This window comes from Pan paniscus, chromosome 22, assembly GCF_029289425.2.
Source record: "Pan paniscus chromosome 22, NHGRI_mPanPan1-v2.0_pri, whole genome shotgun sequence".
NCBI lineage: Eukaryota > Metazoa > Chordata > Mammalia > Primates > Hominidae > Pan > Pan paniscus.
The window spans coordinates 27,163,532-27,188,430 of record NC_073271.2 but is presented as its reverse complement, the minus strand read 5'-3'; the positions used below and the strand labels follow the sequence as shown (position 1 = coordinate 27,188,430).

Below are 24,899 nucleotides of genomic sequence, written 5' to 3'. Positions count from 1 at the left end.
CTCTGGAGACTCCAACCCTGCTGCTAGTCTGAATCATGCCCAGCTTCAAGGGCTCTCTGTATCCCTGTAAATTTAGACTTAGACTAGAGGTAGATCAAGGTTACACCAAATGCTGATCTTGACCTGATAAATTTTACTTATAGCCTACGCCACACACAAGAGAAGAAAATCCTTTTAAATCTTTTTAAAAGCAGACTATTCACCTCATTTGTATTCCTCCAGCTAAACATCTTCTTCCTGTGCCCTGTCAGCTCTGTGCCCTAATTGTACCTCTGTTCTTCAAAATATCCCCGGACCATCTGGCAGGGTCCAAGGATATTTTTTATAGATTGTCTAAACAGGAGGAGAGAAGCCTTGGGATTTCCCTCGAGGTCAGAGTGTGTGACCAGTTATGCTAAGTGCCTCAAGAGACTCTTGCAATTTCAAGGGATTCATGGGTCCCAGGAGAGGGATGTACCATGAGGTCAGTGGGTCACAGAACCTTTCATGGAGGGAATGACATGTGCCTCAAAGGACATGGACGATTTAATTGAACAGAGGGGAGGGAGCGTTTTCCAGGTAGGGGCCTGGGATAAAGTGGAAAGTAGGAATCTGTAGTGTTTAGGGTCCAGAACCTATTTAGAACTGACTTCATGCTTGCAATTATAGTTATCTGATTTGAGTCTTTCTCAAAATATGACTGGCATTTATTTATAGGATAGTGCTGTAGCCAGCGTTCTTGGAGTAAAAGTGATTGTATTGAGAAATCTGGGAAACTCAGGCAGGGATATATTCTTAATCTTTTTAAATTAGAAGCCCCTGAGGAAACACAGCTGTCTGAGCCCTCTATTCACCTGCAGATTAAATGAGACAGGTATTAATTGACAATTTCTCTTGTCCTTGGTTAAGAAGCCTATTTCATAGAAGAACATAATGAAACATCTGCAAGATGGTATGGATTGCAGTAGTTTACTCTGATTACGCTGTGAGTGTGCACAGAGAAAAAGAAGCAGCACAAGGTAATGCAGACGGGCCTCAATCCCAGGAATTTATTATTTGAGCAATCTGCAGTAAAACTTGCTCCTAATAGTGAAAGAGTAGATGGTACCTTTTTAAAAACAATTTGCAAATTTTTCTTTTTGCACATTTTGAATTAAACCCTAATAAATTTGTCTGCACTGGGTATGGAAGATCATGGAATGGCTGAGCATAAGTTGTCATGGTCTTAGGTACAATGTTCAGTAACTGGTTAATTAAAAATGGACACAGAGTCCTTGAGTGGGAAATTCCATGAATTGTGGAGAGTCTTGGAAGACACTGTTTACACAGGATGACTTATTGTACATCTTTTCTTAGCATATGTGGAATTCCACGATTAGTGTCTCACTCTTCTGTGTCTGCCACATTTTCTACTTTTTTGTTTGTTTGTTTTTGTTTAAGACAGGGTTTCACTCTGTAATCTAGGCTGGAGTGCAGTGGGGGGATCTTGGCTCACTGCAACCTGCGCCTTCTGGGTTCAAGCGATTCTGGTGCCTCAGCTTCCCGAGTAGCTTGGACTACAGGTGTGTGCCACCACATCCGGCTAATTTTTGTATTTTTTTTCGGTAGAGACAGGGTCTTACCATGTTGCCTAGGCTGGTCTCAAACTTCTGATCTGAAGTGATCCAACCACGTTGGCTTCCCAAAGTTCTGAAATTACAGGCATGAGCCACTGCACCCGGCCACATTTTCTAGTTTTCTTGTGCTTCCTACTGAAATAAAACCTCTTTTAGTGGATGATGCAGCTTTAGCTATTATCATTCATTATCATCTCAGAAGGGATTAGCTGACTATGGCAAATTGATAATAAAAGTGCACATCCTGTAAACACAGGTGGAAGGAGACACAAGCATCCAGGAAAGAGAGAACCAGGGAGCCCAGTGTCACAATTTGTCCCAGGGCAGTGACTTGTAAATGTCTAACTGGGGCTCTACGTATCCTATCAATGGTTGGATGGTCAGCTCAGGCACTTTGGTTGCTGGCAACAGAAACTACCTCTAGCTAATAACAGGGAGAGAAAAATAAAGGAATGTAATGGGAGGATATGGGATAGCACACAGAACCGAAGAAAAAGATAAATAAATAAGCAATAAGTGGGACAAGCATGTGGGCAGAGTGAGGAGAATAATGGACAGTGTCTGTGAGCATCACTTTTGGGATAAATCTGCTCCAAATGTTTTCTGTCTTTGAAGTTTGCTGCACAATATTTGAATCCTTGTTGGGGACAGGGAGAATCCGACCTAGTTTATTGCCCCTGAATCAGGAAAGGGGAGGCATCCTAAATGACAACTCCATCAACACCACCAGCGAGGAGGAGGGTGATTTTCCACAGGAGGGCAAGATGTTGCCCCCAAATCAAGTGAGATGGGCTTTGGGCTCCTCATAACAATAGACGTCATCTCCAGGTAGCTAGAAGTTTTCTAATGCTTTCTAAGTGGGAGAAACAAATTTTTTTTCTATGCACTTTCAATATAAACATCAAAGCTTCCAAACAATTTTTGTCAAGACTTAAATATAGGGGCACTTGTAAACAGGGTAAGAAAAACTAAAGAAGAGGGGACAATTGGTAGAGGCTGCAGATGAGTCTGAAGTCCCGTTTGGAGATTCATGACTTTATTTTCATTCTGAAATATTAAAGGTAAGTGATATACAACGATCTCAGAATTTCTAAGAGGAATTTATGTAAGATTGTACATAAAGTCAATAGAATATAGTACAGAAAATCTGGACTTTTGGAGGGGTTTATAAACTCAGATTTTTTTTTTTTGCAATTCTTTCCTTCATAATATGGAAATAACCAAATCTCTTAGGGTTGTTTAAGGTACCTGAAGCTCTTGGTATATATTAAGACTTAATAAATGCTAGCTTGCTTCTCTCCCACTGTGTGTTTATGTATATGTTCCTCTTTATATATGAATCATATGTACTAACGTAGTTTTCCTTTCCCTGTAATGAGCTGAAAACAAATGATCTCCTTAATTCTATTTTTCTTCTTTGTAGCTGATGTTGGTAACAGGAGTATATAGCCAACAAGCCCGTCCCTATCCTGAGGTTCATATTACAAGATACAATCATTTTTCCCTTGGCGGTAGATGAGGCAATTTATATCTCTGGTTGTCTTAAGCATCTCCTACAGCAAATCACCTATAGTTTAAAGTCAAAATGAAATCCTCCGTGGATTTGAATCATAGCTAGAAGCAAGACCATCAAGTTAGGAGTGCTTGATTGAGCAAAGTGGAAAAAACAAAAAAAGCTTACAACACCTAAATTACAACGAATGGTAGTAATATGTCATCCATGGCAACTTCAGTATTCTCAAATTTTTTTATTTGCTCAACCAATTCCACATATTGAAATGGCTTGATGGGGTGAGTCTTCCTAATTTTTATTTTAAATGGGGCTGAAAGTAGAAACTGTTATAGAAATAAACAAGAAGTTGTTTAAGGAGACAACCAGAGGGAGAAGGCAGCAAATAATCTTGGAACATATAGGAGAAAGAGCAAGTCATCTTGCAAAATATGGTAAGAAAAATCTACCATCCCCGCCCCAGCCCAAGGGAGAGAGTAATCCAGGGTACCCAGAACATGGAAAAGGAGCTTCAAAGTCAACCAGAACAAAATTGGAATTCCAGCCTTGCCACTTTCTAGTTGCTGATCAACTTTAGAAACATGTCTTAGCCTCTTTGATTTTCATTGTTCTTATCTGTAGGATAAGGCTAAAAAATATCTCCATTTGCAGGACTCCTGTGAGGATGAATTGAGAATGTAAAGCACTTTGGAGTGGTTGGAACATACAAAACATTTGACAAATGATGTAGTGTTATTGTCTTAATATATTTAATACAATATATATTCTAAGATATATTGAAATATGCATGCATTAAGATTTGACCTGAAAAATGGGGAATTATGCTTTATTATGTGAAAGTTAATAATCTTACAATAATTATGAATAGTAATCATATTCTTTTTTTTTTTTTTGGAGACAGAGTTTCACTCTTGTTGCCCAGGCTGGAGTGCAATGGCGCGATCTCGGCTCACCGCAACCTCCGCCTCCCGAGTAGCTGGGATTACAGGGATGCGCCACCATGCTTGGCTAATTTTGTATTTTTAGTAGAGATGGGGTTTCTCCGTGTTGGTCAGGCTGGTCTTGAACTCCGGACCTCAGGTGATCCACCTGACTGGGACTTCCAAAGTGCTGGGATTACAGGCATGAGCCACTGTGCCCGACCCATACTAATTCTTACATAAAAATGCTGAAATTTGAGGGTGATACAGCATAAGAAAAAACATAGATTTGGGGTCAGAAAGTTTTCAGTTTCTTCTGATTGGTGGCTGAGATGTTTGAATAAGTCACTATAACTTGCTGAATTTCAGTGTCTTTATCCATAAAGAAGGGATAATAACACTTACTTTTTAGAGTTTTGGGAGGATTATAAAACAACTAATGAATATTGCCTGGCATATGGTAAACAAAAGACACCTGTTCTCTTCCCTTTTTGGTATTATTCTGAGACTACTATATAATCCTACTATATCTCATAGTCACCTTAGAATACAGACAGAATATAGAGTCTCAAAATCTCACAGATAGCATATAATATATTGGAATCATCAAATATAAATATAAAATTGAACCTGGTGAATATTCAACTCTGCTAACTGATGCATCAGGGCTTCTGATGTGTCAGAAGTAAGTAAGTAAGTTGCTAGGTAATTTCTGTAGTACTAGGCCCTTACTACCTTAGAACAGAGAGGCCATTCCTTTGAGGCAGTTTTAATTGTCAGAAAGTTCTTAATATTGAACTGAAATCTCCTCCTGGCAATTTCCCTTCAGTGGTTATAGTTCTAGATGCTGATCATATTCACATCACAGCCCTTTGTGTATTTTAAGTCTGCTGTCTTAGAACAGCACCTGGCCTATGGTAGGTATTCGGCAAATGTTTCCTCAGTGAATGAATGAGTGGACGAATGGGACAAGAAATGAGAACCATTTTACAGTGTGAGTGCTTTACTGCCTATGCTGAGAATGTTAGCACAATTTCTTTTGCACAAAATGGTAATACATTGTATCAGTCATGGTACAATAAAGACAGCAGAACCATTACGAGTTTTATAGAATAAGGGATTTATCATAGGAATAAAGCCTTATACCATTATGGAAGGGGCTGGAGAAGTATAGTTTACGAGGAGGGGTTGGAGGATCAGAGAAATGTCTATAACCGTGCCTTCTGAAATGCTAGTGCAAGTGGACAAGGGCAGAGTTCACAAAGGACTGTGGGAAGGCAGGGGCAGCAGCTGAGCAATGAAACTGGGAAGGAGCCTGGGAACTCTGTTGTTGCCTTTGCATCTGGTTATGGGCCTGGAAAGATTGTTGGCCCGTGTGTTCAGGCTCTCCAGAGAAAAAGAACCAGTAGGATCTATCTGCCTGCCTGCCTATCTATCTACCCATCTATCCGTATATCATCTATTTGTATATCATCTATCTATCTATCTCCATCTGTCTATCATCTGTTTATCATCTATCTATCCATCCATCCACCCATCTTTCTATCTATGGAATTGCCTCACGTGATTACGGCGGCTGGGAAGTCTAAAATCTGCAGGGGGACTGGCAAGTCTGAGATCCTGGAGAGCTGATGGTGCAGATAAAGGCTGAAGGCAGTCTGTTGGAGAAGTTCCTCTTGCTCAGGGAGGCTGATCTTTTTGTTCAGTTCAGGCCTTTAATGTATTGGATGAGGCCCACCCACATTGTGGAAGGCAATCTACTTTACCTAATAGTTCACTAATTTAAATGTTAATTTCATCTCAAAATGCCCTCTGAGTTTGACACATAAAATTACCTATCACAGTCAGCAAAGCTTGCAGTCAGGAAGAAGAGCTAGATACAGAGGAGGGAAAAAATGAATGAGGGCTGGAATCTGCCAGCACTTCTGCTTCTATCCCTTGTTGCACTAACAATGATGGTCTTTTTTTTTTTCTTTTATTATTATACTTTAAGTTTTAGGGTACATGTGCACAACATGCAGGTTAGTTACATATGTATACATGTGCCATGCTGGTGCGCTGCACCCACTAACTCGTCATCTAGCATTAGGTATATCTCCCAATGCTATCCCTCCTCCCTTCCCCCACCCCACAACAGTCCCCAGAATGTGATGTTCCCCTTCCTGTGTCCATGTGATCTCATCGTTCAATTCCCACCTATGAGTGAGAATATGCGGTGTTTGGTTTTTTGTTCTTGCGATAGTTTACTGAGAATGATGATTTCCGATTTCATCCATGTCCCTACAAAGGACATGAACTCATCATTTTTTATGGCTGCATAGTATTCCATGGTGTATATGTGCCACATTTTCTTAATCCAGTCTATCATTGTTGGACATTTGGGTTGGTTCCAAGTCTTTGCTATTGTGAATAATGCCTCAATAAACATACGTGTGCACGTGTCTTTATAGCAGCATGATTTATAGTCCTTTGGGTATATACCCAGTAATGGGATGGCTGGGTCAAATGGTATTTCTAGTTCTAGATCCCTGAGGAATCGCCACACTGACTTCCACAATGGTTGAACTAATTTACAGTCCCACCAACAGTGTAAAAGTGTTCCTATTTCTCCACATCCTCTCCAGCACCTGTTGTTTCCTGACTTTTGAATGATTGCCATTCTAACTGGTGTGAGATGGTATCTCATTGTGGTTTGAGGGAATCCTCCCTAACTCATTTTATGAGGCCAGCATCATTCTGATACCAAAGCCTGGCAGAGACACAACCAAAAAAGAGAATTTTAGACCAATATCCTTGATGAACATTGATGCAAAAATCCTCAATAAAATACTGGCAAAACGAATCCAGCAGCACATCAAAAAGCTTATCCACCGTGATCAAGTGGGCTTCATCCCTGGGATGCAAGGCTGGTTCAATATACGCAAATCAATAAATGTAATCCAGCATATAAACAGAGCCAAAGACAAAAACCACATGATTATCTCAATAGATGCAGAAAAGGCCTTTGACAAAATTCAACAACCCTTCATGCTAAAAGCTCTCAATAAATTAGGTATTGATGGGACGTATTTCAAAATAATAAGAGCTATCTATGACAAAGCCACAGCCAATATCATACTGAATGGGCAAAAACTGGAAGCATTCCCTTTGAAAACTGGCACAAGACAGGGATGCCCTCTCTCACCACTCCTATTCAACATAGTGTTGGAAGTTCTGGCCAGGGCAATCAGGCAGGAGAAGGAAATAAAGGGTATTCAATTAAGAAAAGAGGAAGTCAAATTGTCCCTGTTTGCAGACGACATGATTGTATATCTAGAAAACCCCATTGTCTCAGTACAAAATCTCCTTAAGCTGATAAGCAACTTCATCAAAGTCTCAGGATACAAAATCAATGTACAAAAATCACAAGCATTCTTATACACCAACAACAGACAAACAGAGAGCCAAATCATGAGTGAACTCCCATTCACAATTGCTTCAAAGAGAATAAAATACCTAGGAATCCAACTTACAAGGGATGTGAAGGACCTCTTCAAGGAGAACTACAAACCACTGCTCAAGGAAATAAAAGAGGATAAAAACAAATGGAAGAACATTCCATGCTCATGGGTAGGAAGAATCAATATCATGAAAATGGCCATACTGCCCAAGGTAATTTACAGATTCAATGCCATCCCCATCAAGCTACCAATGCGTTTCTTCACAGAACTGGAAAAAACTACTTTAAAGTTCATATGGAACCAAAAAAGAGCCCGCATCGCCAAGTCAATCCTAAGCCAAAAGAACAAAGCTGGAGGCATCACACTACCTGACTTCAAACTATACTACAAGGCTACAGTAACCAAAACAGCATGGTACTGGTATGAAAACAGAGATATAGATCAATGGAACAGAACAGAGCCCTCAGAAATAACGCCGCATATCTACAATTATCTGATCTTTGACAAACTTGAGAAAAACAAGCAATGGGGAAAGGATTCCATGTTTAATAAATGGTGCTGGGAAAACTGGCTAGCCATATGTAGAAAGCTGAAACTGGATCCCTTCCTTACACCTTATACAAAAATCAATTCTAAATGGATTAAAGACTTAAACGTTAGACCTAAAACCATAAAAACCCTAGAAGAAAACCTAGGCAATACCATTCAGGACATAGGCATGGGCAAGGACTTCATGTCTAAAACACCAAAAGCAATGGCAACAAAAGACAAAATTGACAAATGGGATCTAATTAAACTAGAGAGCTTCTGTAGAGCAAAAGAAACTACCATCAGAGTGAACAGGCAACCTACAAAATGGGAGAAAATTTTTGCAACCTACTCATCTGACAAAGGGCTAATATCCAGAATCTACAAAGAACTCAAACAAATTTACAAGAAAAAAAAAACCCCATCAAAAAGTGGGCGAAGGACATGAACAGACACTTCTCAAAAGAAGACATTTATGCAGCCAAAAAACACATGAAAAAATGCTCATCATCACTGGCCATCAGAGAAATGCAAATCAAAACCACAATGATGGTCTTTGAAAAGTCAGTGGCTGCCATTCACTTCTGCCTTCCAAATCTTGCTCAGGTTTCCCAGAAGATAATTCTGGGAATCATAGTGCTAGTAGACCAGTTGGCATGCATAAAACTACGTAGTCAACCCATTGTTAACGTGGCACCATATATACCTTTTTAACATATATTTAACTTTCTAACTTGATGCAACCACCCCCCAAACAACCTAACATCTGCTAACCTTGCCCCAAAAGGATACAAAGTCTCATGTGTCATCTAATCCATCTCTGGGTGATGTTATTACCCTTGTTTTAAATTATTATACTTTAAGTTCTAGGGTACATGTGCACAACATGCAGGTTTGTTACATATGTATACACGTGCCACGCTGGTGTGCTGCACCCATTAACTCATCATTTACATTAGGTATATCTCCTAATGCTATCCCTCCCCACTTCCCCCACCCCATGACAGGCCCCAGTGTGTGATGTTCCCTTTCCTGTATCCAAGTGTTCTCATTGTTCAATTCCCACCTCTGAGTGAGAACATGTGGTGTTTGGTTTTTTGTCCTTGTGATAGTTTGCTGAGAATGATGGTTTCCAGCTTCATCCATGTCCCTACAAAGGACATGAACACATCCTTTTTATGGCTGCATAGTATTCCATGGTGTATATGTGCCACATTTTCTTAAACCAGTCTATCATTGATGGACATTTGGGTTGGTTCCAAGTCTTTGCTATTGTGAATAGTGCCACAATGAACATATGTGTGCGTGTGTCTTTATAGCAGCATGATTTATAATCCTTTGGGTATATACCCAGTAATGGAATTGCTAGGTCAAATGGTATTTCTAGTTTTAGATCCTTGAGGAATTGCCACAGTCTTCCACAATGGTTGAACTAATTTACAGTCCCACCAACAGTGTAAAAGTGTTCCTATTTCTCCACATCCTCTCCAGCACTGTTATTACCCTTTAAGCTGCATCACACTTTTCCTTTGATATCTTGTAACCTGAATACTGAGATAAAAGACTAACCAACTATTAACACATCTGATGATCAATACTAGCTTAATGAGAGAAGGGGAAGAAAGGAACATAATTGGTTAATATATACACAGATATTTATATGAAAGTAAGAAAAACAATAGCCAGAATTACTAGTCTTTGTTTTTATAACTGGACAGACAGGCTTAACTGGTGTTATAATTTCCTTCTTCCTCTGCCCATTCCTGCTGGTCATCGTTCTTTCCTAGCGGAATAACTAAAAGTTTAATTCCTTATTATGTAATATGATATAACTAGCTATAATTTCCCTGCCAAGTGTTGTCCCTAAGCTGGTGTCATAACTAAGTTTCCCAAAGGTTATTCAGTTGTTTTTTCAGACTGGTGGCTGATTGGCAGCATGGTAAGACTAGTCAATACTATACATGTGAGCTTATTGTCATATTTTATTTGATGGAATATGATCTCCTGGTTTGGAAACAAGGCTGTGTGTGACACTTTGATAATTAGTGAGGCCGTCTCTGAGTCTACAAGCACTGATTTTGGCAGAAGCATTGTAGGCAGGGAAGGCACATTTACATGCAGAGTAAGTGTCTTTTCCAGTGGGAACAAACCACTGCCCCTTCCATGATGCCTCCAGGTGACTAGAGGATTCTCTCAGGTAGTGAGGCTACATCAGAGATTCAGGGCTGGCCTCTGCTGCTGGCAGATTGAGCACTCAGCAGTGGCTGGATTGGATCCATCTTACTGAGCCCATGTATACCCTTCAACCCTGCCACTGTGACCAATTGATTAATGAGGTTGTTGGGCAAGAAGTGGGATGATGTGGAAAAGAGCCAAATGGATATCCACATGCCAGGTCATCTTGTCCATGTTATTAATAAGATCCTCCTCTGCTGAGATAGCTCTTCAGTGAACAGTCACATGGAATCTGAACATTTTTACATGGTGGGCATTCAGAGAACTCCATTTATATTCCCCTTCTCAATAACTATTTTGTCATTTTTTTCTAATCATGTTTCTCCCCCCCACCCCCGCCCCGGCAGACTCTGCCCAATCAGTCAAATATTAAGCTACTTCTCATAAATCAGTGTAGATCTCTACCTGCAGGGAGAATTTCACTTCCTATTGTCCCTCACAGCCATACCTGGGTGGGGCTGTGGTGCTATAGTTGTCTGTTTTTGAGTGATGCTTGCATATCATACAGAAGCATCTGTAAATCAGGCCTAACATTTTCTTTTTCAGTCAACTGATTATGAGGTACTCCCCACAAGACTACTTCTATTGTTACATGAAAAATCACCCTCTATGTTTAGTAGCTTAAAAGAATAACAGTTTTATTTGTTTGCTATTCTGTGGGTCAGGAATTCACAAGGTGCATAGTGGGAACAGCTTGCCTCTGCTCCATGTGATATATGCTGGACTGGACCACATCAGATGACTGACTTGGGATCATTACGTCTGGGGCCTCAGTTCTCACTGTCACTTGCACTCCGATTCTCCTTCACATCCTCTCCTTCTCTTTGTGTCATCCTCACATCATCCTTCTGGAAGAATATCTGTACTTCAATGGCTGTGCAGAGCTCCTAGTGGCAACAAAGCAGGGATGCCAGCCCTTCTAAAGGCTCAGTTCCAGAGTTGCAAAGCATCACCTCCACTGAATTCTAGTATTTATTAAGTAACCTGCTTTATTCAGCTTCAATTGAAGGGGCAAGAGCTACACCAGGTCATGAATTTTGGGAGTCATAATTCCTTGAGAACTGCAACTGACTAGTATATGTACTTTTGGAATTTTTTTAAAAGAAATTTTTGTTGCCTATATAAAAATCATAGCCTGGGCTGGGCGCTGTGGCTCATGTCTGTAATCCCAGCACTTCAGGAGGCTGAGGCGGGCGGATCACAAGGTCAGGAGTTCGGGATCAGCCTGGCCAACATGGTGAAACCCCATCTCTACTAAAAATACAAAATTAGCTGAGTGTGGTGGTGGATGCCTGAAATCCCAGCTACTTGGGAGGCTGAGGCAGGAGAATCGCTTGAAATCAGAAGGTGGAGGTTGCAGTGAGCCTAGATCGTGCCACTGCATTCCAGCCTGGGCAACAAGAGCGAAACTCCATCTCAAAAAAAAAAAATCATAGCCCAATAGCTCTAATTTGTATACAGAGGGATAATGTTTATAGCAATATTCAGGATTTCTCCTAACATCATAGAAATACATTGATAGTGATAGCTCTTGACTGAAAGACAAATTCATTCTCTTGTTTCTCTGTTGGAAATACCACAGAAATAGTAAATGAAATGTCCCCAGCCGTGGTCAACGTATTTTTCCTGCACCGTTCATTGGCTGTTATCAAACCTTTAGAATAAACTTGTTTGGCAAGTTTATTGGGCATTGCTTGGTGTCCCAAATTGCTGGCTGATTATTTTAAAATCTGATCTCGTGTTTTTCTTTCTCTTCACCACTTGTGACCCTGTAGCTCTTTGGCCATTTAAACTAAGCCACAAATCTTAGACTGTCAGTGAAGGGGAGACCAGAAAGAACACAGTGTGAACAAAGAGTCAAATCCTTGGCTTTTTGTTCTAAAATAAGCTTTTATAATTCTTAGTAGAGCGATAGCATTTTGTATTTGTAAAATCTGAACTTTTTAGGGAAGAAAATATGTGGGGCTTTAAGGCAGCTATTGCTTGGAGGAAAAAGAATGTAAAACTTACCTTTTAAACAATAGAATAGAAGATGATGTGTACTAAGAGCAGTTACCCTCCAAAAAGACTTAAGTACAATCACTTTGGAAAACTGGCAGTTTCTAATAAAGCGAAACATTCATCTACCCTTTGACCCAGCACGTTTACACTTTATCTAGGGACACATAGTGCTAGTAGATCAATTTACCCAAGATAAATAAAAATATATGTCCAAAAATATTTGTATGTAAACATTCATAGCAATTTTATTCATAGTAGTAAAAAATTGGGAATAATCTAAATGTCTATTAGATGACTAGATAAACTGTAAAATTTTCATATAGATTTTAAAGGTGTGACTTACTTAACAGAAGAGAAGGTATATGAAATTACTGAATTATGTAGAGAAAGAGAGGATTATTCCCCCTTAACTGTGTTATTGGAAGAGTTTTTTCTAGTGCTGAGGCATTGGTAGAGAGCTTCCGGAAAGCTAAACAACACACCAAGGAAGAACTGAAGTCTCTTCAAGCAAAGGATGAAGAGAAGAATGAAAATGAAAAGGGAAAAGCTGCATGTTCTGCTGCTGCTATGGAAGAAGACTCAGAAGCATCTTCCTCAAGCACAGGTGATAGCTCACAGGGAGAAAACAATTTGCAAAAATTAGGCCCTGATGATGTGTCTGTGGATACTGATGCCATTAGAAGGGTCTACACCAGATTGCTCTCTAATAAAAAAATTGAAGTTGCCTTTCTCAATGCACTTGTATATTTGTCACCTAACGTGGAATGTGACTTGATGTATCACAGGGTATACTCTCAAGATCCTAATTATCTGAATTTGTTCATTATAGTAATGGAGAACAGAAATCTCCACAGTCCTGAATATCTGGAAATGGCTTTGCCATTATTTTGCAAAGCAGTGAGCAAGCTACCCCTTGCAGCCCAAGGAAAACTGATCAGACTGTGGTCTAAATACAGTGCAGACCAGATTCAGAGAATGATGGAGACATTTCAGCAACTTACTACTTACAAAGTCATAAGCAACGAATTTAATAGTCAAAATCTAGTGAATGATGATGATGCCATTGTTGCTGCTTCGAAGTGCTTGAAAGTGATTTACTATGCAAATGGTAGTGGGAGGGGAAGTGGACACAAATCACAATGAGGAAGATGATGAAGAGCCCATCCCTGAGTCCAGTGAGCTGACACTTCAGGAGCTTTTGGAAGAAGAGAGAAGAAACAAGAAAGGTCCTTGAGTGGACCCCCTGGAAAATGAACTTGGTGTTAAAACCCTGGATTGTCAAAAATCCCTTATCCCTTTTGAAGAGTTTATTAATGAACCACTGAAAGAGGTTCTAGAAATGCATAAAGATTATACTGTTTTCAAAGTAGAAACAGAACAAATTCTCTTTTATGACATACCCCTTTTTAGTGTATGCTGTCACAAAGAATTTGGGATTATATTATGACAATAGGATTCCCATGTACAGTGAACGAAGAATCACTGTTCTCTACAGCTTAGTTCAAGGACAGCAGTTGAATCCATATATGAGACTCATTGTTAGATGTGACCATATCATAGATGATGCACTTGTCCGGCTAGAGATGATCACTAAGGAAAATCCTGCAGACTTGAAGCAGTTCTATGTGGAATTTGAAGGAGAACAAGGTGAGGGAGGTGTTTCCAAATAATTTTTTCAGCTGGTTGTGGAGGAAATCTTCAATCCAGATATTGGTATGTTCACGTACGATGAACTTACAAATTTGTTTTGATTTGATCCATCTTCTCTTCTTTTCTTTCTTTCTTTCTTTTTTTTTTTGAGATGGAGTCTCACTCTGTCGCCCAGACTGGAGTGCAGTGGCATAGTCTCTGCTCACTGCAAGCTCCACCTGCTGGGTTCATGCCATTCTCCTGCCTCAGCCTCCTGAGTAGCTGGGACTACAGGTGTGCGCCACCACACCTGGCTAATTTTTGTATTTTTAGTAGAGACAGGGTTTCACTATGTTAACAAGGATGGTCTCGATCTCCTGACCTCATGATCTGTCTGCATCAGCCTCCCAAAGTGCTGGGATACAGGTGTGAGCCACCACACCCGGCTAATCCATCTTTTCAAACTGAGGGTTGGTTTACTCTGATTGGCATAGTACTGGGTCTGGCTATTTACAATAACTGTATACTGGGTGTAAATTTTCCCATGGTTGTTTACAGGAAGGTAATGGGGAAAAAAGGAACTTTTTATCACTTGGGAGACTGTCACCCAGTTTTATATCAGAGTTTAAAAGATTTATTGGAGTATGAAGGGAATGTGGAAGATGACATGATGATTACTTTCCAGGTATCACAGATAGATCTTTTTGGTAACCCAATGATGTATGATCTAAAGGAAAATGGTGATAAAATTCCAATTACAAATGAAAACAGGAAGAAATTTGTCAATCTTTATTCTGACTACATTCTCAATCAGTAGAAAAACAGTTCAAGGCTTTTCGGAGAGGTTTTCATATGGTGTCCAGTGAATCTCCCTTATTTACTGAGACCAGAAGAAATTGAATTGCTTATATGTGGAAGCCAGAATCTAGATTTCCAAGCACTAGAAGAAACTACGGAATATGACGGTGGCTATACCAGGGACTCCGTTCTGATGAGGGAGTTCTGGGAAATCATTCATTTATGGATGAACAGAAAAGACTCTTCTTGCAGTTTGCACTGGGCACAGACAGAGCACCTGTGGGAGGACTAGGAAAATTAGTGATGATTCTAGCCAAAAATGGCCCAGACACAGAAAGGTTACCTACATCTCCTACTTGCTTTAATGTGCTTTTACTTCCAGAATATTCAAGCAAAGAAAAACTTAAAAGAGAGGTTGTTGAAGGCCATCACATATGTGAAAGGATTTGGCATGCTGTAAAACAAAACAAAACACAAAACAGGAAGAAAAAAATTTTTTTTTAAATTTAAAAATATAACTAGAGGGATAAATTTGTGGTGGTGGTAGTGTCCCAGTATAAAAAGGCCGTAAGAAAACCACAGTAGTCACCTATTGTCTGTGACTCCCTTCTTTACTGGGGACATGTGGGCCGGAACAGCAGATTTCAGCTACATATATGAACAAATCCTTTATTATTATAATTTTTTGAGTGAAAGTGTTACATATTCTTTCACTTCTATGTACAGAGAGGTTTTTCTGGTATTTATTTTAAGGGTTAAATCACTTTTGCTTGTGTTTATTACTGCTTGAGGTTGAGCCTTTTGAGTATTTAAAAAATACATACCAACAGAACTACTCTCCCAAGGAAAATATTGCCACCATTTGTAGACCATGTAACCTTCAAGTATGTGCTACTTTTTTGTCCCTGTATCTAATTCAAATCAGGAGCTGTATTTTTTTTTTAATGATTTGTTTTTGAAACTTGAAGTCTTGGAAACAGTGTGATGCAATTACTGCTCTTCTAGCCCCCAAAGAGTTTTCTGTGCAAAATCTTGAGAATCAATAAAGATGGAAGGGAGAAATTGGAAAAAAATTTCATACAATGCAATATATTGGAGTAAATTACTAATAGTGCCACATGCATGCATCTCAAAAACATGATGCTGAGTGGATGAAGCCAGACCCCAAATAGCACAACCTGCATGATTTCGTTTATATGAAATTCTGGCACACACAAAATTAATCTGTGATGATAGAAATCAGAAAAGTGTTTGCCTAGGAGTGGTAATTGATGGGGGGTTGGGAAGCATAAGAAAAATTTCTGGTGTGATAGAATATTCTATATCTTGATAAGACTATAGGTTACAAAAGTGTATACATTTGTTAAAACTAATCGAATTGTTCATACACTATATGTAAATTATACCTTAGTGAAAGAAAGGAGATAAAAGTCTATCCAGCGGGAGTGAGGAGGAGATTTGGAGAGAAAGTAGACATGGTTTGGATGCTAGTGTGTACTGAAGATTCCTCTTTCTCCAGCCTTGTTGACCACACTTTGTTCCTCTTGACCCAAAAATGTCCAACATGGCATCGGAGACTGTATAGCTAAGGTGTCCAGGTAATGAGCTGAGAGAGTCTAACAGAATCTAGATGATATGTTTGGCTGTGTTCCCACCCAAATCTCATCTTGAGCTGTAGCCCCCATAGTCCTCATGGGTTGTGGGAGGGACCTGGTGGGAGGTAATTGAATCATGGGGGCTGGTTTTTTCCCATGATGTTCTCGTGATAGTGAATAAGTCTCATGAGATCTGATGGTTTTATAAAGGACAGTTCTTTTGCACACACTCTCTTGCCTGTTGCCATGTAAGATGTCCCTTTGCTCCTCCTTCGTCTTCAGCCATGATTGTGAGGCCTCCCCAGCCATGTGGAACTGTGAGTCCATTAAACCTCTTTTTCTTTATAAATTACCCAGTCTCTGGTATTTATTCATGGCAGTATGAAAATGGACTAATACACTAGATCTCACTGTGTATGAGGTAGAGCAGAGAAAAGCCACTTAGATTTTCCCAATCCCTTCATTCTATGTCCTCTTTTCCTACTGGAGGTGAGTTGCAGCATTCTGGGACAGAGCTAGTGAACCTAAGGCAAACTTGATTGGGTTTGGAGGACGTCAGTTGTGGATGCCAACTCCAGTTGCCTCTTACACCTGATGCCAGGACAGTGCTGCAAACCCACCCGCCAGTAAAAACCATTCCCAGGGAGAAAGGAGCTGAGGAACAGAGGCTTGAATCGACTGAGTTTAATACTGAGTCGCTGCATTTTAAAATGGTAGCAATTGAGTTTAACTTGAATGACAAGGTTAGGTGTTTCAATCGTCAAAGAGAAATGTGTTCTCAAGAGCCAAGTTGATTTTAGTTAAAGTCTTCTCATCCTCAGTAGATGCTCAGAGCCGTTTATAAGAATCTTCCTCTCTCTTTCCCTGTCTCAAACATTAATAACTTAAGGCTATAATTGTGAGAGGAAATCCTACAGCACCTACCAGTGGGCATGTGAGCTCAGCTGAGGTGGCAGGGAAGAACTCCAGACATGAAATTGATAGAATTACAAAAATTAAAATGAAGTGACATTTAGAAATATGAAACTACCCATGAAAAATAATTTTTGCAATTATAGACCAAAATATGATTTTTTTCAGGGATGAATGGTATCTGGAAAAAAGCACTGACAGTTTAAAAATGAAAACTAAAAATTACTTTGTTAGCAACATTTTATAGATTTTTTAAAAAAAAGTGAACTTAAACATTTTTATTTGATACTCTGATAATTTCAATTATTTGCTTCAGTGGGCAATTCGTCTGGTAACTTTGAATGAATTTTTAATTTGAAGCCTGCACTTATGGAAAAACAACCTTTCATGTAGGGCTTTGTAAAGCTTCAGTTACTGATCTATATGAACAATTAAAATTATTCAGAGCATGTTAGCTAATGACATGGAAACAGAGAAATCTTAGCTGCTGAGCTAGAGGAGGGTCTCTTACTGTGACTGTTTTCTCAGTCCAATTCATGCATTCCTTTGAGTTTCTATAACTGGATCCATGTATTATTTTTCCAAATTGAACTAGTTTTTTTCTGATAATGTCTTATGAGTGTTTCAATCACCTTTCAGGCAAAATGCAGTGAATCATAGTGTTTTAAGCACCCCAAGAACATGAATTTTCCAGAAGTGGAGAAGCTGTATTGTTCAGGGATGATATGGTTTGGCTGTGTCCCCACCCAAATCTCATCTTGATTTGTAGCTCCCATAATTCTCATGTGTTGTGGGAGGGACCCGGTGGGAGGTGATTGAATCATAGGGGCAGGTCTTTACAATGCTGGTCTCATGATAGTGAATAAGTGTCATGAGATCTGATGGCTTTATGAAGGGGAGTTTCCCTACACAATCCCTCTTTGCCTCCCACCATCCATGTAAGATGTGCTTTTGCTGCTCCTTGCCTTCCACCATGATTGTGAGGCCTCCCAAGCCATGTGGAACTGTGAGTCCATTAAACCTGTTTTTCTTTATAAATTACCCAGTCTCAGGTATGTCTTTATTAGCAGCGAGAGAATGAACTAATACAAGGGACATTTAGGCACTGACAACCCTCACCCCCTGGAGGAGGATGAGGCCTTGCTAGTGCTAATTTGGGTTCAAGAAGTAGGAGAGCTTGATATTTGTAAAAATTTTGTTAAAGGGTAGCACACAGATTTTAATGCATCTCATTTATTTTAATATAAGTGCTTCTGAAATGATGATATATATAAGCCATGTGTATTAAAAGGGCAGTGGCTTGGCAGTTTTCCACCAAGATCTTACCTTGAGCCAAAAAAGTCAATGGTGACTACATGCCCTCCATGAAACATTTTGAGGGTGAAGTATATATTACATCTGTTTCTGCCCTGCATGGCCACTATGCTTTCAGTAGGGTTTGTAACCTTGCTGAAGTAGAGTGGGAATATAATCTAATCTCACAGTGGGGTGTGAATTTGTGGTTACTCCCCATCAATATATATAGCCCAGCAGAAAAATCTGTAAAATTTTTGGAAAAATTTTATTTTTCCTTTGCAGAAAGAAGCATTATTAAGAATAGGTAGGTTCTATGCTAAATGTTCAACATAATCCAAGGATATTGGGTATCTCTGGAAGTAACTTGTCATTGTTTCATGGTTGGCTCAACTCCAGTAGTGCAAAGAGACTTTCAATTTAGTGGGAGAAATCCTTTTGAGGTCGAGAAGGAAGAACTGGTTTAAATATGACGATGAACTGAACTGTGTCCCTCCAAAATTTGTATGTTGAAGCCTTAACTTCCATTGTGATTGTATTTGAAGATTGGGTTTTTAGGTGGCAAGGTTAGGTGAGGTCATAAGGGTGGGGCCTAAGCTGATAGAATTAGTGTCCTTATAAGAAGAGAGAGAGACCAGCTGGGCATGGTGGCTTATGCCTGTAATCCTAGCACTATGGGAGGCTGAGGCAGGCAGATTGCCTGAGCTCAGGAGTTAAAGACCAACCTGGGCAACATGGTGAAACCGTATCTCTACTAAAATACAAAAAATTAGATGGGTATGGTGGTACACGCCTGTAATCCCACATACTCTGGAGTCTGAGGCAAGAGAATCGTTTGAATCCGGAGGCAGAGGTTGCAGTGAGCCGAGATTGTGCCACTGCACTCCAGCCTGGGCGACAGGCCGAGACTCTGTCTCAAGAAAAAAAAAAAAAGAGACAGAGCAAAGCAAAGCTCTCTCTTTCTCTGTCATATAAGAATATAGGGAGAAGGTGGCTGTGTACAAGCCAAGAGAAGAGGCCTCAGAATGAAACGTATCTTGCTGGCACCTTAATCTTGGACTTCTCAGCCTCTAGAATGGTGATAAATAAATTTCTGTTGTCTAAGCCACCCAGTCTGTGGCATTTTGTAATGGCAACCTAAGCAAACTAATACAATTATTGAGCACCAACTTAAGTATTTCTTGAGTCTCACAAGCTATATGTGCTTGCTGGGTTGTTAAACTTATTCAATCAGTTGTTTTACACACACACACACACACACACACACACACGATACCAGTGTTCACCTTTAGAAATGAGCATGGTGGTTAAACCATATCACAGGTGAAGCCAGTTCTGGGGTTCTATCAGAGTGGTTCTGCAGTCACTGGCCAGGTTACCTGATTTCATCCTCTAGTGACATCCCACAGTAAAGCCACATGGGCCTATACATTATTCAAATCCCTGACAGAGTAATCTGTTCCTCTGTAGTGATGGATTTCTTAACCTTGGGTTTACAGGTAGACTTCATGGTTTTATAAATTTCATGAAATTTTATGCCAAATATATCTATGTGCATTTTCAGAGGAGAGGATTTATAGTTTTAAACAGATTCTCTAGTAATTCCAGACTCTAAGGTTAAGACCCATGGCTTCAGACCAACGTGTGGTGGAGATCTTATCAATAGTGAAGAGTCCAGCTCCAGGTTGAAGTCCTGGGTATGATCTCTCAGGTCTGACCAAAGGCAATTGCAAGGCTTTTCCTGGCAGGTCTCATGGGAGAAAGTTGTCCTCCCCACATCGTAGTGTCTGGAGGAGGGAGGTGCAGTCAAGGATTCAAGTCCCTCCACACTTACTGCTCATACTTACAGATATTTGCATTCATAGCCAAGACATCTCTATTTGGTGTCCTCCTTATCTATAGCCCTGCTAGAGGGGGGGGCACTTTTCAGGTACATCCACCAAGATGTTCCTTATAGGGGGACCTTGACTAAGACTCTTCTCTCCATTGAGTACTCTGACCCAGTACTTTTTAACCCTAGTTCTTCCCCCTCCTTCCTTTTTCTGTTTGTCTCTTGCCTTCACTCTCGTGGTAAATGAATAAAGGCCTGGTTGTTTCTTTCAGTTTGGCTTGTTGTCCTGTTTGATCACCTCGGGATCTGGCAGCTCAACAGGAACCAAGGGATTTTAAGAGGTCTCTTCTCCTTGGAAAGGTAACACTAAAATAGTTATTTAAGGGAGATCTTTACAGAAGAATGTGAATTCTCAGAGACATGGTTAATTCCAAGGAGCCTCAAAATGACTCATGTTCTTAATAATTCAGCTGGATTCTTCTTTACTTGGCCGGTAATACGATTTTAGTTCTATTTGGCATTTGGAAACTGGTGAAGTACTCCATCAAATTCTGGCTTTTTCTTCCAAATGTTCCACCAGGGTCACCTGTGGCCTCTGGTGTTAGTCAGTCTATCCAACTACAATTATAGCACAAAACCACTCATTAGAATGGATCCCAGGCTTACACAATAGGCTCAGAGAACAGCCACACCTGCCTCATTTTAGGAACCTCATCCATGCATTTGTGCACACACTCAGGCTTATATGCATTTATTTCACTCAATAATTTTTACTAATCTATCTGGCATTTTCCAATTCTCTTAGAACCAGGGCCTTACTACTCCTATGTAACCGAGTTGGACAGAAAGATGAGGGCAGGGCATTGGCATGTGTTGAGCAGTGACCTTTAAGAACTATGAAAAATGCTTTTATAAACCTTATCTCCTGTGATCCTTCCATGAGTGTCATTTCATAGAAGAGGATATGGATTCACAGGTTAAGTAACATGCCCAAGGGAGCAAGTGGTGGCTTTGGGATATCATTGCAAAATCTGTGTCCTTTACCCCCACCCACAGCATTTCCCTGGACGGAGGTCTGCTCTGTCCAACTTACCATTGTCTATTGAAGTTATCCATGATGTAATAAGACTATTAATGTTTGTATTAGTCTGTTCAGGCTGCGATAAAAAAATACTACAGACTGGGTGGCTTGAACAACAGAAATTTATTTTCTCACAGTTCAGGAGGCTGCAACTCCAAAATCAAGGCCAGTGGGATTGTTTTTTTCTAAGGCCTCTCTCCTTGCCTTGTAACTGGGCCACCTCCTTGCTGTGAACTCGTGTGGTCTTCTCTCCATGTGTGCACATTCCTAGTGTTTCTCTGTGTGCCCAAATATCCTTTTTTTTTTTTTTTTTTTTTTAAAGATGGAGTCTTGCTCTGTCGACCAGGCTGGAGTGCAGTGGCATGATCTCGGCTCACTGCAACCTCTGCCTCCCGGGTTCAAATGATTCTCCTGCCTCAGCGTCCCGAGTAGCTGGGACTACAGGCACACGCCACCATGCTGGGCTAATTTTTTTTTTTTTTTTGTATTTTTTAGTAGAGACAGGGTTTCACTGTATTAGCCAGGATGGTCTCGATCTCCTGACCTCGTGATCTGCCCTCCTCGGCCTCCCAAAGTGCTGGGATTACAGGCATGAGCCACCGCGCCCGACCACCAAATATCCTTTTCTTATACAAACTCCACTTAGATTTTGTTAGGTCCCACCCTACCAACTTCTTTCACCTAATCATCTCTTTCCAGGCCATATCTCCAGATGCAATCACATTCTTGGGTTCTGGAGGTTAGGGCTTCAACATGTGAATTTGGGAAGGTCATAGTTCAGCCTATAACAATGTTCCTATGGCCAGAGTTGGGCTCTGGGCTGTGTACGACCCAGGGTCATCCCGAGGGCACAGTGGGACTCAATGAAAATCAGAAATTCCCTCTTGTCTCCTCCCCTACAAGTCTTCCACACAGGGAAATTTTATTAGAATTGACAAACAGGCTGGGTGTGGTGGCTCAACCTGTAATCCCAGCACTTTGGGAGACTGAGGTGGCCAGATCGCTTGAGCCTAGGAGTTCGAGACCAGCCTGGGCAGCAAGTCAAGACCCCGTCTCTACAAAAATACAAAAATTAGTCAGACATGGAGGTGCGTGCCTGTTGTCCCAGCTATTTGAGGGCCTGATGCAGAATTGCTTGAGCCTGGGAGGTTGAGCCTGTAGTGAGCCGAGATTGCGCCACTGCACTCTAGCCTGGGTGACAGAGCAAGACCTTGTCTCAAAGAAACAAAACAAAAATTGACAAGAGAAGGTATACTGTGAGAAAAAGAGTAAGTGGCAGCTGATGGAACCACTTCCTCTTGCCCCCCCATCCTTCCACTGCCTCTCTCAGATGCTTACTCATGGATCACTCCGGCACTCATTTAGTCCATTATGATTTATCAGGTCCCCTACTGTGGTGAGGCTGTGTGAGGGGCTGAGCACATACCAGCAGTCCCTGCTTTAAGGAGCCCCCGCTTCTGGTGGGAGAGCTGGAGGGTAAGAAATACACAAAGTACCCTCTGGGATAAGCACTGTGGGTAGTGGGCTCAGGACCTGTTTGAGGTCAGGTGGTTGGGTAAGCCTTCTTGAGGTGGTGACCTTCAGGCAGAGACTTGAACAGTGAGAAGCAGCAGACTCTTGAAAAGTCGATGGAAGAGTTTCCAGACAGAAAGAATCGCATGTGCAAAGTCTTTTGGGAAGAAAGGAATATTGGAGAAACAGAGAAGAGACCAGGGTGGCTAGAGATGAGTGAGGGAGAGAGATGAGAAAGGGAGAGCAGCCTAGGGTGAGGGTGGAGGATAAAGCAGGGGAGGATGCCTGGACACTGTAGGCTGTGGCAAGAGGAACTCAAATTGAGAGCTACAACCTTTTTACAAAACCCATTCAAGAGCTGAGCCTCAGGCAGCACTGAGGCTTTCTAAGGCAGATTAGACCTTGCTTGTGTAATAGGATTTGAGGGAAGTATTGAAGGACATCCTTATCCGGAAACTCGAGTTCTCACAAGTACAACCCTTAGTGTCTGTTGGTAGTGTGTGTCATTCTATCACTAAAGAATCCTCTTTCAAGTACCTTTGCTTTGTCTGGGAAGAGGCTCCTGCTGAAGTAGATAACCCTGGCAGCATATCCCATGACACTTATAGCATCAATTAGTTTATCAGATCATTCTACCTTGATAACTAGAGAGGAGCAGCTTATTAGAGAATGAGGTAGGCTTTGGACTCTGCCTGTACTATTTCCAACTCTGAAATTTGCCCCCTGTTAACAACATCGCCCATCATTTTCCTAGAGTATTGCTTGTATTATCTTTTCCCTGTCTCCCCACCCTCATCCAGCCGCACTTCCTTAGACTGCAGATCCTTCCACAATGTCCCAGTCTGTCTCCACTGCCTCCTGGTGTTATTCACCTCTGCACACAGCCAGGACTCCTCCATGCCCTCATTTTTTGCCCCAAATTTCTCACCTTGGGAATTTCACTGCACCTATCACGCAGACTCTAGATCGTTGTCAATCAGATCATCTGCTTTTTCTGTTGTGACTCTGTGGTTTCTGAGACTCACGGAAGAAAGAGATCTCATAACCTTAATGATTGGTCCTGAGATTCCTCTCACTGTTGCGCCGTTCCAGCTGCACCACTGTCCTTATAAATTCCAGCTCATTGTTTAACACGTATCTCATCTCTAGGCTTCTTGGCCATACGCAGAGAAGTAGTTGAGCTTTGGTGTCATAACCCTGGGTTCAAAACCTACTCTACTTCTTAGTCACAGCTGTGTGGTCTTGGTCAAGTTATTTAGCTTATCAGAACTTTAGCTTCCTCATCTAAACAGATTTACTAAAACATGTTTAATAAAACTTTTCATGGGCTGGGCGCAGTGGCTCACTCCTGTAATCCCAGCACTGTGGTAGGCTGAAGCGGGTGGATTGCTTGAGGTCCGAAGTTTGAAACCAGCCTAGGCAACATGGTGAAACTCTGTCTCTACTAAAAATACAAAAATTATCCAGTGTGTTGGTGGGCACCCGTAATCTCAGCTACTCAGGAGGCTGAGGCAGGAGAATCGCTTGAACCTGGGAGGCAGAGGTTGCGGTGAGCCAAGGTCTCACACTGCACTCGAGCCTGGGTAACAGAGCGAGACCCTGTCTTAAAAAAAATAAATAAAACTTGTTCACCTGTATAAGTTTGAATTAGGTTGGTTGTACAATGCTTAGTATTGAGATGAGTCTGATAATAAAGGATCAAGAAATGTAGATTAATTCCCTCTTTTCTCTCCAGTGCTCAAAGAGCAGATGCTACATTCATATAAAATCCAGATCCCAGGACACATTATCACAGTCTCTGCAGAAGAAGCCAGGCCAAGCCCTGGCTGTGAATCCGTTGGGATCACCAGTGCCAGAGGAGAAGGTCACGTGAGCTTCTTCCCTAATATGGTAACCGTGCTCTCTGAAATCACAGTAACTCATTTTGCAGCCTCATAAATTCAAGGAACACTGCTAGATTTGCCTCTTCCTTTGTCCAAAGCCAAAGTTCATGTTGTATTTAATCAGGACTAAAGTGGT

At 40.9% G+C, this 24,899-nt stretch overlaps 1 pseudogene; it reads left to right on the top strand.

Annotated features, from left to right (window-relative positions):
* Positions 1 to 928: 928 nt before the first annotated feature.
* Positions 929 to 15,116, top strand: LOC100975081 (ubiquitin-protein ligase E3A-like; annotated as a pseudogene).
* The last annotated feature ends 9,783 nt before the right edge of the window (positions 15,117 to 24,899 follow it).